The sequence below is a fragment of the Monodelphis domestica genome, chromosome 5 (assembly GCF_027887165.1).
Source record: "Monodelphis domestica isolate mMonDom1 chromosome 5, mMonDom1.pri, whole genome shotgun sequence".
Taxonomy (NCBI): Eukaryota; Metazoa; Chordata; class Mammalia; order Didelphimorphia; family Didelphidae; genus Monodelphis; species Monodelphis domestica.
Genome location: NC_077231.1, coordinates 260168623 through 260183490, shown reverse-complemented (window position 1 = coordinate 260183490; position 14868 = coordinate 260168623). Strand labels below are relative to the sequence as shown.

At 39.7% G+C, this 14868-nt stretch overlaps 1 long non-coding RNA gene across 1 annotated transcript in view; it reads left to right on the top strand.

Moving 5' to 3' along the window:
- Window positions 1-13440, top strand: part of LOC103095539 (uncharacterized) — a 50591-nt gene extending 37151 nt beyond the window's left edge. Inside the window, exons 3-4 of the long non-coding RNA XR_473417.3 lie at window positions 8315-8414; window positions 12947-13440. This is a non-coding gene — a long non-coding RNA (uncharacterized LOC103095539). The remainder of the gene's footprint in view (window positions 1-8314; window positions 8415-12946) is intronic.
- Window positions 13441-14868: the final 1428 nt, after the last annotated feature.

Below are 14868 nucleotides of genomic sequence, written 5' to 3'. Positions count from 1 at the left end.
AAGCTTTTAGTGTCAAACAATGAAGTTCACATTTGACCCTAGCTATGTAGTAGGGGCACATTAGAGTATTGAATCGGGGTGCATGCGACATTGTTATGCTTTAAGAAAATTGTATACAGTAATAATAATAATGTATGATGATCAGCTGTACATGTCAGTGGATTATAGATTGGAGTAGAGAGAGACTAGAAGTAGGAAGGCTGATTAGGAAACCACTTCTATAGTCCAGGTGAGAAGGGATAAAGGCCTGAACTAGAGGGGTATTTCTATGAGTAGAGAGAAGGGAGAAAGAGTGATATCACAGGAATTAGTATTTTTGAGGGTAGTTTTTTTCAAACACACAATATCAGTGGTAGTCAAGACTTTGGAGAAGATGTTTCATTAAATCGTCTTAAAATTCAGGCCCAAAGATGGGTCCTAGAGGTCATCTCAGGTAAGGATTGGTTGAAGGAATTAAAATGTTTACCCTAAAGAAGAGAGGACTGAATAATGCATGACAGTTGTCTTAAAGTGTTTGATGGCTCCTAAAAGACTTACTCTTCTTGTTCTGCCCAGGACAGAATAGGAGCAATGGGTAGAAATTCTAAATAGGCAAATTTAAGCTCAATATTGGGAAAAGCTTGCCAACTGTTATAACTAACAAATAGTCTGATGCTGAAGGGTTTGGTTTTCCTCTCAGAGAACTTCATCAAATCTCCCAAGAATGGTTTTTGTGTCTTGATTGCATCTTTAAAGGACAGTGCTTCCTTATCTTGTCTAGGCTGAAAGTGTGGGGGCAACTCACAGCTTGGAATCCACTACTGATTGGCAGAGGAGCTTTCAACTATTCCATTCCAGCCTGGTCCAGTTTGCCCCTTCTCAGGCAACCTGGGGGATTTTTGCTTCCAGGGACTCATTATGTTGATACTGAACTCAGTGTGGCCACTTGGTCAGCATAGGCCATTGTGATTCAGAGCTGCAAGCTCAAGAGACCTGCCTGTTTCAATCTTTTGGGTAGTTGGGATTATAGGCGTGTGTCAATATACTTTGCTTTGGGGGATATTATAGAAGGAATAGATTTTTTTTTGTAAGGTATAGGTTAGGATAGATGGTTTCTAAGATCTCTTCCAAAACTGAGATTCTATGATTTGTTCAAGGTGTCAAAGGTCTTAAATAGTAGAGGCAGTACCAGAAACTTCCTCCGACTGAAACCAGGGTATTTTTTACCATTCTCTCCCTGCCCTTTTCCACACCAATCCCCTTTTCCCATCCAATTTGCAAAGCTGAAAGAAAGTAGAAAACTGGGCACAGATCTGGGAAAGTCTATTTTAAGGTTGTGATCAGTTCTCATAATAATTATCTGTATTTCCTAATAAAAAAGTTATGGTATTATAGCTAAATTATTGGAGCCTTGGACATTGTTTTCAGTAGTTTAAGTCCACCTCTTTGTGACTTTATTTAGTTATTTTTTTGTGTGTGGCAAAGATACTGGAGTGGTTGGCCATTTCCTTCTCGAGCTCATTTTACAGGTGAGGAAACTGAGGCAAACAGGATTAAATGACTTGCCCAAAGTTACAAAGCTAGTAAGTATCTGAGGTTAAATTTGAACTCATGTCTTCTTGACTTCAGGTCCAGTGCTCTACCCACTGCATTACCTAGTGACCCTTCATTAATCATTATTCCCCACTCTCTATTCTGTGATTCAGACAAATTGGCCTCTCTGTTCCTCATACGACATGTTTCATCTTCCATCTTCCATCTCTGCCTTTGCTTTCTGGCCAATTCTTCCATGCCTTCTTCATCTTTGCTCATAGCATTTTTCTTTTCCTCCAAGATACAACTCAAACATTACATTCTATATGAAGTCTTTTCTGATCCTCTCAGCTGCTAGACCCTTCCCTTCCAATCTACCTTGTATTTAGCTATTTTGTCTTTATTTGAATTTATTTTCTTTATATTTATATGATATAAACATGCATATCTACAATAAGTGCATGTGTATCTATACATATATGTATATGTGTGTATATATATATATATATAATATATATATATAGTGCTTAGATGCTAAGCTCCTTGAGAACAGGGGCTGCTTCATTTATTATATTTTAATTCACAGCACCTGGTCTGTGGAAGTATAGGAAGTAGGTAAGGGATAGAGTAGATTTTATGAATTAGCTTTAAGAGGAAAAGAGGAGAATTTGGATACAAGCCCTGGGAGAGGATTCTGAGAAGGAGAGAAGGATTGTGGGGGTTGTACTGGCATTAACCATCATTGCACTCTCTATCCTGCTTTTGATTGAGCTAGAAGGAGGTTTTGCTCTGGCAGATATTTCCCTTGGTAGCCATAATCTTGTGGAGAGATTAGTGACTCCTTGGTTGAGAATCTATTTTGGAGTGAATTGTTTTCCCTGAGGTGCAGAGACCATCCGCCAGTGATCTATCTACCAGAAATCCTCTTGGCCAAGGTAATCCAAAGATTATAACCTGGGGCTTTGGGTTACCTAGTGAAGCCAACCCCAGGCTTTTAGGTAAGGGCTCAAAGTCACCTGTGAGTTCTTTCCTTTTCCTTGTTTGTTAATCCCTAGTAGGTTGATTAGTTTAGAGTCAGAGAGCTTTTGGTTTTGCTTTTTGTTTTAGATAAAAACAGGAAGATATAAGAAGGGCTTGAGAAGACAAGAAGAACAAAACCCCATGAGGGGTGGCATAGATTGGTGGGAGGAGATATAGCTGGATAGATTTAGGACTGTATTTATCATTTCTCTACCCTCAATAAACTTGTTTTTAATAATTTTAAGGGTTGTGCTTTACTGGCCCTGGGGAGATTCCTAGGTGGGTTGTATCATCTCACATCCACCTAGGAAGGCTCTTTATTTCAGTAGGTATTTAATAAATACTGATTGATTATAAACATCATGAGAGTCAATACCATGTCTTAAGCTTCTTTTGTTAGCTATTCTATACCCAACACCCTCTGGGTACTCAACATATCACTGACATTTTGTATTTTGATATTTTGAAGAATCCATGGTGTCACTGAAATGAGTATTTTAACCCATCAAATCTTCATTTTGAATTAGTAGATTATATTCACCATTTGATGTGGACCAAAAATATCCCCATTATTTGGTGGCTAACTTTATAGTGTTGAGCCTCTTCTTGTGAGGCTAGGCTGGTCTTCTCATTACAGATCCTCTCTCTAGGCCAGTTTAATCTATGTATTTGATGATGCTGGTAGACTGGGGTTTGAATGGAGGATGATATGAAAAAAAGAATAATTTTGAAAACTCCCTTTAAGTCATAATTTCCCAACTAATTTGACAGTTGCAAGGAGTCCAAGAATAAATAGACCCACGTATTTCAAATAGTTCCTTTCATATATACGTACATACATATGTATGTATTCCCCAGATAATTGTCTTCTCCATTCCCTCTACCCTACTCTGGTCACCATTTTCCTTTGTAAAGTTTTGGCTTGTTTTAAAATTACTGCACCAGCCAATGAGGAATTCAGAGGCTGCCAAACTGCTCCAAGGGCTCATCTTTGTGATGATATTGTGGTCCATAACAGTATAATGCTATTTTGGCAAAATTTATCCCCTTTTTCCTTTCATGTAGTGAACATTTTTTATTTTACTATCACTAGTAATTAATTAAACTATGTGGCTAAATTATAACTGAACATGAAGGTAAATAGGCAAAAGGGAAGGGGCATGGGTACATAGTTGGAGAATAAGTCAGAGAATTAATGACACATATTTATACCATTAAAATAAGAAGTTCGAAAGTAGCCATGGGAGGTTGAAGCTGGGTGATGGACAGCTAAAATGCCCTCATTGTTACTGTTTATGTGAGCTAGTGGGGAATATAGCCATACTCCTTCTGGAAACACCAACTCAATGCAGTGGGGAAAAGTCTTATATTTGGAGTCAAAGGGCCTGGGTTTAAATTTAAATTTTGACCTTGAGACCTTGAAAAAAATGATTTATCCTTACTGGGATTCAGTTTCTTCATCTGTAAAATGGCAGGGTTGGAATAGATGACTCTGTTAGCTTTATGTTGATGATCCTATGACCTCCTAGCTGGTTTTCCTAAAATATTGTCATAGCTAGCGATGTTACTCTGACCTGACAAAAAGGAAATGAAATTACAGAACATTTTATACTGTCTAGCCTATGTTCAATGCCTCCCTCACAATAGCTCCCCTAAGAACAAGCTTTCCCTTGTAGTTTCTTCCATGGAGATAGCCTCAGTTTTGAAAACAACAGTGCTCTCAAAAAAAAAAAAGGTTTATAGTTTTGTTAGTGAAAAAGCTATTTTCTGCCCAGACTTACAGTATGCAGGAAGCCTCCCCACAGGAATGTCCGATAAGGGGCTTTCCAAGGGGAATATATAGTAGATGTGAACAGGGAGAAATACAGGATGTGGAATTCCAGTGACTTCCCTGGGAGACTGTCCAGGGCACAAAACTGACCTAGGAATGGATCAGAAGTGTGCTATACATCTTTCCCAGCTTTTCCTGTATCTCCTGCTCTTCATCAGCCCTGTCCAGTGACCGCACCAGCCCTTGAGGATGAGACAGGAAGGACAGGTCTGATCTCTTGATTGCCCCCACAGGTGCTTGTCATGCTAGTCTTTTCACAGCAGGGAAAGGCGATGTTTTTCTTCTCGTACCCCTACATGGTATGGTGGGCAGGGAATTAAGTTACTATGGCAACCTCCTTGCTGCCATCCCAGGCAAGAGGGAACGTTCCCCAAAGGCTCCTCTCCATCGACATGTCCTTGGCGACCTCCCTATGGTGGCAAAGTGTGTGTGTGTGTGTGTGTGTGTGTGTGTGTGTGTGTGTGTGTGTTTGTGTGTGTGTGTATGCTCCTCTTGGATGCTTGTCTCTGTCTGTGTAGTCCTGCTGAGGCAGGAGAAACCTGACTCTAGGGAGCTCCCCTGGCTTACTGATGGAATAAATGGGCAGGGGAACTGTGTAGTCATGGCAGCAGCTCCTCCAGTTCTTCCATGCAAGGAAAGGTCTGGCTCGGGGGATCTGCTTGGTGCTCCCCAAAGTCAATTAAGCAGGGAACCACATTGCCAGAGCACCTTCCAAGGTGTCTCTGAGAAGGTGTCTCTGGTGGCTGGGGGAGAAAGGGGGAAGGGGGTGAAGTCCTTGGCCAAAGGTACCTGGCCTAGAACTGGCTTAAATCAGGCAGTTTTCCAAAGCTAATTAGCTATGTGACCTTGAGCAAATCACTTTATAGAAAGAATAATGGATTTGGAATTTGAGGACTTGGGTTCCAATCCTTGCTTTTGCCATTCACAAGCTGCAGGATCTTGGCCAAGTCACCTCTTATCCTCACCTCTGCCTCTTACAATCCCTTATTTTCTTCAAGATTTAGCTCAAGCATGTACCTTCTACATGAGACCATTGCCTGTTCTCTCCATCCTCAGCTACAAGTGCCTTTTTCTGCCACAATTCCTGGTATTTATGTGTGTGTGTGTGAAGGGAAAAATGTGCTTGTGTATATATATATATATATATATATATATATATATATATATATATATATATATATATATGTCTAGTCTAGTAGTAGTCTCTCGGTAACTGAGGATGACGATTGTCTTTGTGCGCTTTCATCTGTGATGTAGATGAGTGTGCACAAAGACACTAGTGCTTGAAGGAGATTTAAGTGGAAAAGTCGATGCACAGAGACAGTCCCACTCTCTCGGTGTAGGAAGCCTGGGTCCAGTGGCACGAAAAGTCATTACACCTGGAGACTTCCTCAGCTTCATTGGATGGCCGTGTTGTCCTTTGTGCTCCAACATGCCCTGAGCACTCCACAGTGCTTTGCTGCGTCGCCCTCTCAGCCGTTGAACCCTCTTGTTGGTTTCTTCCACCTGTTCGGCCAAAGCAGGCTTCACATGCTGGGTGAGCAAAGCCCTGGTTCACCAGGGGTCGACAACCCGATGGCTACTCTCACAAGGTTTAGCCGGCCTGTTGAAGCTGTTGCCCGGGGTGTGGCCGCTGCTGCATGCTAGCAGCTACTAGGAGCCACAAGTGAGAGCTTTTCAAATGGGAAGTAGTCAAAGCCTGAAGGGATGACCAATGCATTGGATGACAAAGTTTTAAAAAAAGATTTCCACAGTTTAGAACAATAGGTTGAATCCAGTAAGGTGAACTCCAATAGGTAGGAATATAAAGTTATACTCTTAGATACACAAAATTATAACATTTGAGAGCAGCTAGCCCCTCTACAGGAAGTGACTCTTCAGAAGGATAAACCTATCATCTTAAGGAAGTCAAGAGTGGAATGAGGTATCTCAGGGTATAGTGAGTTTCCTATTCTTGGGAGATCTTCCAGCGGAGCTTTGACAATAACTTGCTAGTGCTATAGAAGGGCTCCTGCTCAGATATAGGTTAGACTTGATGAAGCCTCTTCTATGATGCTACGATTTACCCCTCCACTATTATGCTCATTTCTAGGATCCACATTTTAAAATGTATGGATCAGAAAGAATGTATCAAAAGGAGGGTAATCAGATGATGAGGGAACTGTAAATTGGAGGATAAAAACATTGTTTAAGGAAGTATGGATAATGAAATTGGAAAAGAGAAAACAGGGAAATGTGATATGTTGGGAGAATGATTAGGCTTGTTTTATCTGGTCTTAAAAGTCAAACCTAGTAACAATAATAGTCAGTGTTTATTTCTTAAAAACCTTACTTTCTCTCTTAGTATCAATTCTAAGCCAGAAGAACGGCATGGCGTTTGGGGTTAAGTGACTTGCCCAGGGTCATATAACTAGAACTCAGATCTTTTAGACTCCAAGTCCCCTGCTCTTTCCACTGTGCCACCGAGTTGTCTGGGATGCCAAAGGAAAGTTGCAAATGAAAATTTAGGTTAAACTACTCCTGGGGTAGATGGTCTGGGAGGACCTCTTCAGAGCTTCAAATGAAGGCTTATCACAGAAACTTTAGATTCTCATACTTCACATTCTGTCTTGGTTCTAAGAGTTTGTGATTTTATGAGAAAAGAAGGTCTTTTCAGACTGGTGAAGCAATAGTTGAGTCATGGCCAGGAGTAATGGAGACTAGAACCTATCTCTGGATGTGGTCTCCAAAGCTAGGGCCTCAAAGGACTATCATGCTCTGGCATCCAGTAGCACAAGGCTAACTGTAGACCAGGTAAAAAAACAAAACAAAACTCAGGAATACTTCCAAGTACCTCTAACCTGGTAACTGAAGTGAGTCTAGCTATCCTTCTATTAATGCAGACTAAAATATACATTACCTTTGTGTGTGTGTGTGTGTGTGGGGGGGGTTGTAGGTCAGTTCATATTGTTAGAATTATACTGATTCTTAAAGACATTATCTGAACGTGAAACTCACTCCTTTGTTGCCTGATACCTCAAAAAGTAAATACAACATCCTCCATTTGTCATTTCTGACCCTTTATATCCTGTTTCAAGCCGATTACACATTATTATTGCTTAAATTCTATACTCTTGCTAAATTGACCTAATATATGCATTTATGAATATCCACATGCATGTATATATAACATGTGCTTCTATAAAAACAAGACAAATATGCATGTACACAAATAGGTGTATCCACACACATATATTGTATTTATGCATGTACATGCTGCCATTTCCCATTAGGATGTAAGATCCCTTGCTCATTGGCTGCGGGAGGTGGGTGGCAGGAAGGAAGGAATATGGATCATGTAACCATGGAAAAATATTATAAATCAATTAATTAAATAAAAATTTAAAAAAGGATGTAAGATCTTTGAGGGTTTTTTTTTCTGCCTTCAGAGCCTGATCCATAATAGTCATTGAAGAAATACTTATTGATTGTTAAGTGGTTGTTGAATGAGCTAATAAACAAATTAATGAAAGGGTTGGACCAGATGATCTCTTACTTGAATTCTAAATCCCATTAGACTGTAATCTCCTTGAGGCAGAGACTTATCTTTTGATTCTTTATATATCTCCAGGACTTATTGCAGTGTCTGCTACATAGTATGTACTTAATATATGTATATTGATTGGTTGAAATCCCAACCAACTTTTCTTTCCCTCTTTCTTTGTGAAGCATTCATACATTTATCTGTTTATTCAACCAGTATTTATTGATAGATAGCTTACTCTATGCAGCCTCTTGCATTTAACTTTTTATTGCCTATCTCTGCTTCAAACGTTGTAAGGTGTGACTTTTTAAAAATTAAGCTTTAAGCAAATAGACATAGTTTTTTTTTAAATTTTGATTAGGAAATAAAATATAAGTCCATTGGATGTCATTTTTAAAAACTTCTTTCTTTCCTTTCCATGCCTGCAGAACTAGGAATGCTTAACTTTGGAGCTGAGCCAGGAGCTGAGCAAAAGAATTGAGCATTGCAAGCCAAAATATTTGAAGATTGGCTAATGTTACTGTGGAGGTAAGTTTTCAAACTTCTTGGAGGGTACTTTTATGAGCTCTTTCATCTGAATTTGGTTTATATATTTCAGTGAGACAATTAAGCATGAACATACTGTTATCTGGAATCCATATACATCAGTTATCCTTTCCCCACCTTCTCTTTTTTTTTTTATCCTCCCCCTCTTATTTTAAGCTTCCTTTAATGTCTTACATGTTGCCTTTACCCCATTAGAATGTAAGCCCCTTGAGGGCAGGGGGACTGGTTTTCTTTTGCTTTTGCTTGTATTTTTATTCTCAGTGCTTAACATAGTGCCTGGCATTTAATAAATCCTTACTTGACTTGACTTGGATTAGTGTGGACCAAAACTGTCAGGGAAGGCTTCCTGATGAAAAAATCTCAGTGGATTGAAAGCCAGGCCTAGAGATGGAAACTCCTAGGTTCAAATGTGGCCTCAGACACTTCCCAGCTGTGTGACCCTGAGCAAGTCACTCAAGCCCCATTGCCTAGCCCTTACCACTCTTCTGCCTTGGAACCAATACATAGTAGTGATTCTAAGGTGGAAGGTGAGGGTTTAAAAAAAAAAGAAAGAAAATTAACCTTTTGGGAAGTGTAATACAGTCATTGTTCATTTAATCAATTAACTGACATTAAACACCTATCATGTGCAATGTTCTATAATTAAGTCCTGTTCCAATGGCTTATCATGGCTTGAAGGTAACTTTGAGCTATTAAAGGTCATGCCAATGAAGTATAAGCTCTAATAAGTGCTACCAGGATAGAAAATCTTTCAGTATGGGCCAAAATAGCACATGGAACAATTATCAGTCTAGACCATTCTAGCTAATTTCATAGGTTATCATTGGCCTCAAGATTTTTTTCCCCCATAATGACTCAGGTACCCTGTAGTTTTGAAGTATATTTTAATATACTGGGTTAGATATGAGAGAGATAAAAAGAAAAAATAAGAATTTTTGCTTTAGAATTCAGTGATCACAACCTAGCATGGAGAGATAAGACATGTCCTCAATTAAAAACAGTATAAAGGATATGAAATACTTTGTAATAGCTAGAGAATGACAGCTTCTTTATGTACCCCATTGTCTCCCCTTTTATTGTCAAGCTGTTGTCCATTTCTCATTCAGCTGGTTCTAAAATCCTAACTCCTTTCTAAATAGATTATAAAAATGGTGGCAAACTGTGCTTAGTTTCCCCACTTCTAACCTGGGTCTAATTATATTTACCCAATAGGGTTGTTAGATTAAATGAGATAATTAATATAAAATGTTTTACAATCATAAATGTGAAATATTTATTGCTATTATTCCTCCCACCTTTGAAGAAGGAATAAGAATGAATGAAATATAAGCCTGTGTGGTTAGGAAGAGATGGAAGGTAGGGTTATGTCCCTGGCAGCTTAATTTTGTTTATCTTTGTACTTGGTTATTTGTTACCTAGGATAATACCTGGACTATAGCATTGAATAAAAACTTATTAATTGACTGAATGATCCTGTAGCTTAGGGTGGAAGATCTGAGGCCTTTGACTACTGAACCCACCTTTGGGAGATAAGATAGCTGTGTATTTTCTCTTGGCCTTGCCACTCCCAATAGGCATCTTGCATAAAATTGTTTCAGGAGACAGTGGCACATCATGAGGGTACTGCTAGTACTTTTCTATCCACCTGTTTTTTTGGGAGTTTAAAACTCCCTCACCTTGAAAGAGAAGCAGACTGGTTTAGTGTTGGAGTAATGTCTTGCCCTTGTTGCCATCTATCTTTGGCTAGTGAGATCACTGTAGGCAGCTGGGATTCAGTATAGTTTTCCCAAATGGTGCTGTCACTTGAGGGCAAAAGGAAACAGATCATAGCGTTGTTGATTTCCATTAATCAAGATATCTATCTACAGATATAGATACATCTAGATATATCTAGATAGAGATACTATTTCTGTAGAAATGTCTATATTGCAGAGGCATAAATTTAGATATGCTATAGAGATATTTATAGAGACATATTTATATCTATCTATAGAGATAATATCTCCACATAGATACTTGTATATATATGTACACTGTTTATCTATATCAAGAAACATCAATGAGTTAATCAACAAGCAGCTATTAAATGTCTTAGACTTGTGGCTACAAATAAAAAAGTAAGTTAGTTCCTGCCCTGAAAGAGTTTATGTTCTACTAGGTGGATACAGAATGTTCTCAAATAAATAAATTAATAGAAGACATAGATACAAAATATTTCCAAACCAAAAAATTCACACAACTCAATTTGATGTGATACACTTTTGGTAGTGGTCTGGAACTGAACCTGAAATATTGCCACAGTATGCCTGTAAATGCTGATTGATTGATCGAATCAGCAAAGACCTTGGAAAGGAGAATCATTTGAATCAGGCAGACAACAATGTTGTATTAGGGGTGAAATTAGTGGTCACTAATTATAATTAGTGGTCACAGAGATTTACATTCAATCCCAATAAAATACTCAAGTCAGTTTGGGATTTTTATGGTGGTTTAATTATAACAGAAGGAAGAAATTAAGAAGAAGGAGAAGAGGGTAAGGGTATAAGATTTTTCTCTGGCCTGGCCTAAGCCAAGGGGAGTTCAGAAGCCTCAGCCAATGGAACTTCCCAGAAGATTAAATCTAGCTAAGCTTCCAGCCACGAGGCCTCTTCCAAGATGAGGGGCCTCCTAGGAGGATAGCGTTTTAGGAGGTCAAGGAAAAGAGGAATCAGCCTTACCACTCACCAAGGCCACTCAGGGAAGACACCTCACTTAAACCATGCTACAGAGCCAAATGCTGCAAGCACACCAAAATGCCGCCCAGAGCTCCCAACACTGCCAAGGGCTCCCAACATTGCTGAGAGGTCCCAACAATGCCAAGAGGGCGATCACAGGAAATGATGCAAAATATATAGGCCGTTCTTTCCATTACTTCCTGCATCTCACATGTACCAATGATAGCTTAAGCTTGGCTTAGGACAGCCCAGGGGGTAAGTCAATTATTTCTGATTTGTCACTTGCTAGCACATGCCGGTCATAGTCCTTCTTCCCCAAGACTCAATCCTTAAGTGGGGGTGTATACATTCCTGGTTGCTAGAATTCTAAAGACTAAGCAGGGTGGAGTAAATCTAAAATTCACAATTGTCTACAAAGCAAAGTTCAAACCCCTTAACTTGGCAGTTGAAGGGCCATCTTGAATAGGTCATTTTGTCTTTCTAACTCTCTTTAATTACCTGTTTACAACTCTTGCTTTCCTTTCTCTGTGACTTTGATCATGCTATCCTTCCTGATTGGAATACTATCCTCCTGTAAAATTTCTATCCATCTTTTAAAGCTACTACAAAAGAATGTAAGTTTCATAGTAAAGCAGATATATACTGGTATTCAAAGCTATCCATCCATTAGTGGAATTAGATGTCCTCAGAAGATAATGGAGTCCCCTTTGCTGTAGGTATTCACATAGAAGCTGTGAAAGAGAATTTAAACTCTTGGTCTATTTTAAGTTACTCAATCAAGAACCTGGAGTCCCATGCCTTTCATACTTAGTCATTAACACTTAGTAAGAAGCTTTTATTAGAAAAGGAAGTTCATACCCTAAAAAACCACAAGCACTGGCATCATCCTGGGCAGTGCTAGGAAAATTGGGAGAATGGGATTGATTCCTGAGATGTGGTAAGGAGAACTGATGGGTTTTGGTAGAGGCATGGAGAGAGAGAGAGGACTTGTAAGCCAAGCATGCAAGAAACAAGCTGGGGACCTGATCTGCAAAAGCAAGGAGAAGGTTCCAAACGGAATGTTCCCAGGAGGAGGAGGCAGTTGAAGCTGACCACGGGAGAAACTGGGACTTCTGATGCTGTTTCTCTCTCAGGGGGTTGACTGACCAGGAGACTTTGGCTCTTTGGATTTTTCTGACTAAACCTGGCTGAAGGGAGAAGAAGCTGAGAACTAATATTATTAACTTCTGTCCCAAGCTGAAGGACCCTTGAGGGGGGCTTCTGAAATTTGGCTGAGAGACCTTGGTGGCTTTGTGGATAAGCAAAGTAGATTCTAAACAGTTGTCCTCTATCCATCTCTCTAACTGTCCCTCTGTCACAGTTGTGACTGGACTGAATTCCCAAACCCTCAAATTCTCATTATAGATTAGGGAAACCCTCATCCCTTTTTCCTCAATTTCCCATCCTGTTTTTTCCCAATAAACCCCTTACCTGAGAAAGAAAACAAGAGTATTTTGTAGTCCACTGGGGGGGGGGGGAGGGAGGAAGCCAAAAGGCTTCAAGAAGTGGGTGGTTAAGGGAGGGAGTAAGGGAGGAAGAGGGTAGGAAATTGATTGATCCACTAGACATCAGTAGGGATCAGTAGGCAGACCCCAGAGCATTCCCTTGCAACAGTATCTCTCTCTATCTCTGTAGTACCTCTATCTCCATTGTAATTAGGTACCCTCAGGTGTGTCCCCATACTAGTAACAGCCCTCTAGTAAGCTAGAGTATCAGTCACTGCAACAAGAAATAGTCACACAGATTTCCTTTCTATTACAGGGTGGAGAAAACTGCATATAAGCAGGAGCCTCTGGGACCCTGAGTATTCTTTTGTGGTCTTTTTGCCTCCTGGGCTTGAGGTCTGGTGAGATTCTTTGCAGTCTTTTGGCTCCTCAGCAGATCGAGCTCTTGGATGGCTCAGCATCTTTTGGGACTTCAAATTTCCACTTCTTGATTTGGACTTTGGATTCTGGTGAAGATTTGGCTTTCTGCTTTGGAGACTCCGGCGAAAGAGGGACACTTACTCGGGTGAGACTCTTGCCTCTTTGGCGTGAGAGACTGCCCTTTGGTGTCTGTCTTTGGTTGTTGAAACGCCTGGCTGGAGACACTCTTGTGAGCTGATGAGATTCTCATTTGGATTCGCATTCATGGTCTGGAGGCACTTGGACCTGGACTGAGGGTATTTTTAGCTGGGCAATATTTTCTACCTCCTTCCCACATTTCCCTCTCTTACTATCACTATTTTGCTGTAATAAAGCTACTAAAACTACTAACAGTTTTATTACTTGAGTTAATTTTTATAATATTTATGAATATTATGAAATATAAATAAAGATATAAAAAATTATAATTTTTCTAAATGGTGACCACAGCTTTTAAAAATTCTTATATCTGTCAAGCCCATTATCATAAGCTAAATGATCTCATGTCAGAGGTGATATGTAGGGAATTAATGTTTACATATAGGCTGGAGTACAGCTTCTGAGGCCCCTTCCAATCCATACATTCTATAAAAGGCTAGCATGGAAACTGTCTTTCCTACTACCCTAAAAAAGAATTGGATTCCATCTGCCTAAAAATCTGTCTGATCAGATTATGCCTCACTGGCTAGATTACCATCCATGCAAAGGGTCTCTAAGAGGCTGGATCTTGCCCTGAGTAAGTCACCATGGAGCAGTAGTACAAGTAATAGGTTTGAGGGTACCTGGGTTCGAGTTCCAACTCTGTGTGATACACACTGTGTGACTTTGAACAAGTTCTTTAAGCTCTATACTTCTCAGATTTCTCATCTTAAAATAAAGATAACAGTATGTTTGTTATATCTACTCACAAGGGATTATCAAGAGGCTCAAATGATATAATGTAGATAAGGGACTTTGTAAATGCTTAAGCACTATATAAATGCCAGTTACTATTATAATTGTTTCAATCTCTCTGAGGGTTGGCTATCCCCTTTGTAAAGTACTGGTAATGATACTTTTACTCTTACGTCACAGGGCTGTCAAGGATTGAATGACATAATATCTACAAATCAGTCAATCAAATAATTTAAAGTATCTTCTATGTGCCAGGTACTATGCTAAGTATTTACTGGGGCTACAGAGCCAAAATTTTGTTTTATTTTTTAAAAATTATTTTATTTTTCTTCAATTATATGTACAATAATTTAAAATATTCATTTAAAGTTTGTTGAGACAAAGATGGCGGAACAGAGGCATGGAAAACTCAAACTGTTCTAAGAAGCTTCTCCAACCAACGTTAAAATAATACTTCAAAAAGAATACTGGAGTGACATAACCAATAAAGGAATGGAGTAAAACAACTTTCTTGCATAAAACAACTTGAAAGATAGGCAGAGACAGTCTGGTTCACTGGGGTGACAGGGGAGTGCAGCCCACAACAAGACCACATAGTACCAAGGAATACTGGTCCAAGGCAACAGCAATCCCTCCACCCCATCCCTATAGCTCCATGTTCTAAATTTTGACCCAAGACAAATTTGAGACTCAAAGACCCTGACTAAGCTAAAAGCAGACCACACTATACCCACATCTTGAACTTGCAAGCCCCAGTGCAAGCCTACAGTGTGACCCCAAGACCTAGCACAAGGCCATCAGTGGTGTGCCTGGCTGGTTCAAGCCCAAGGAGAGGCCCAGAACCCCTTCCCAAGCCCCAGCATAGGGTAGTCCACCAAGCCCAAG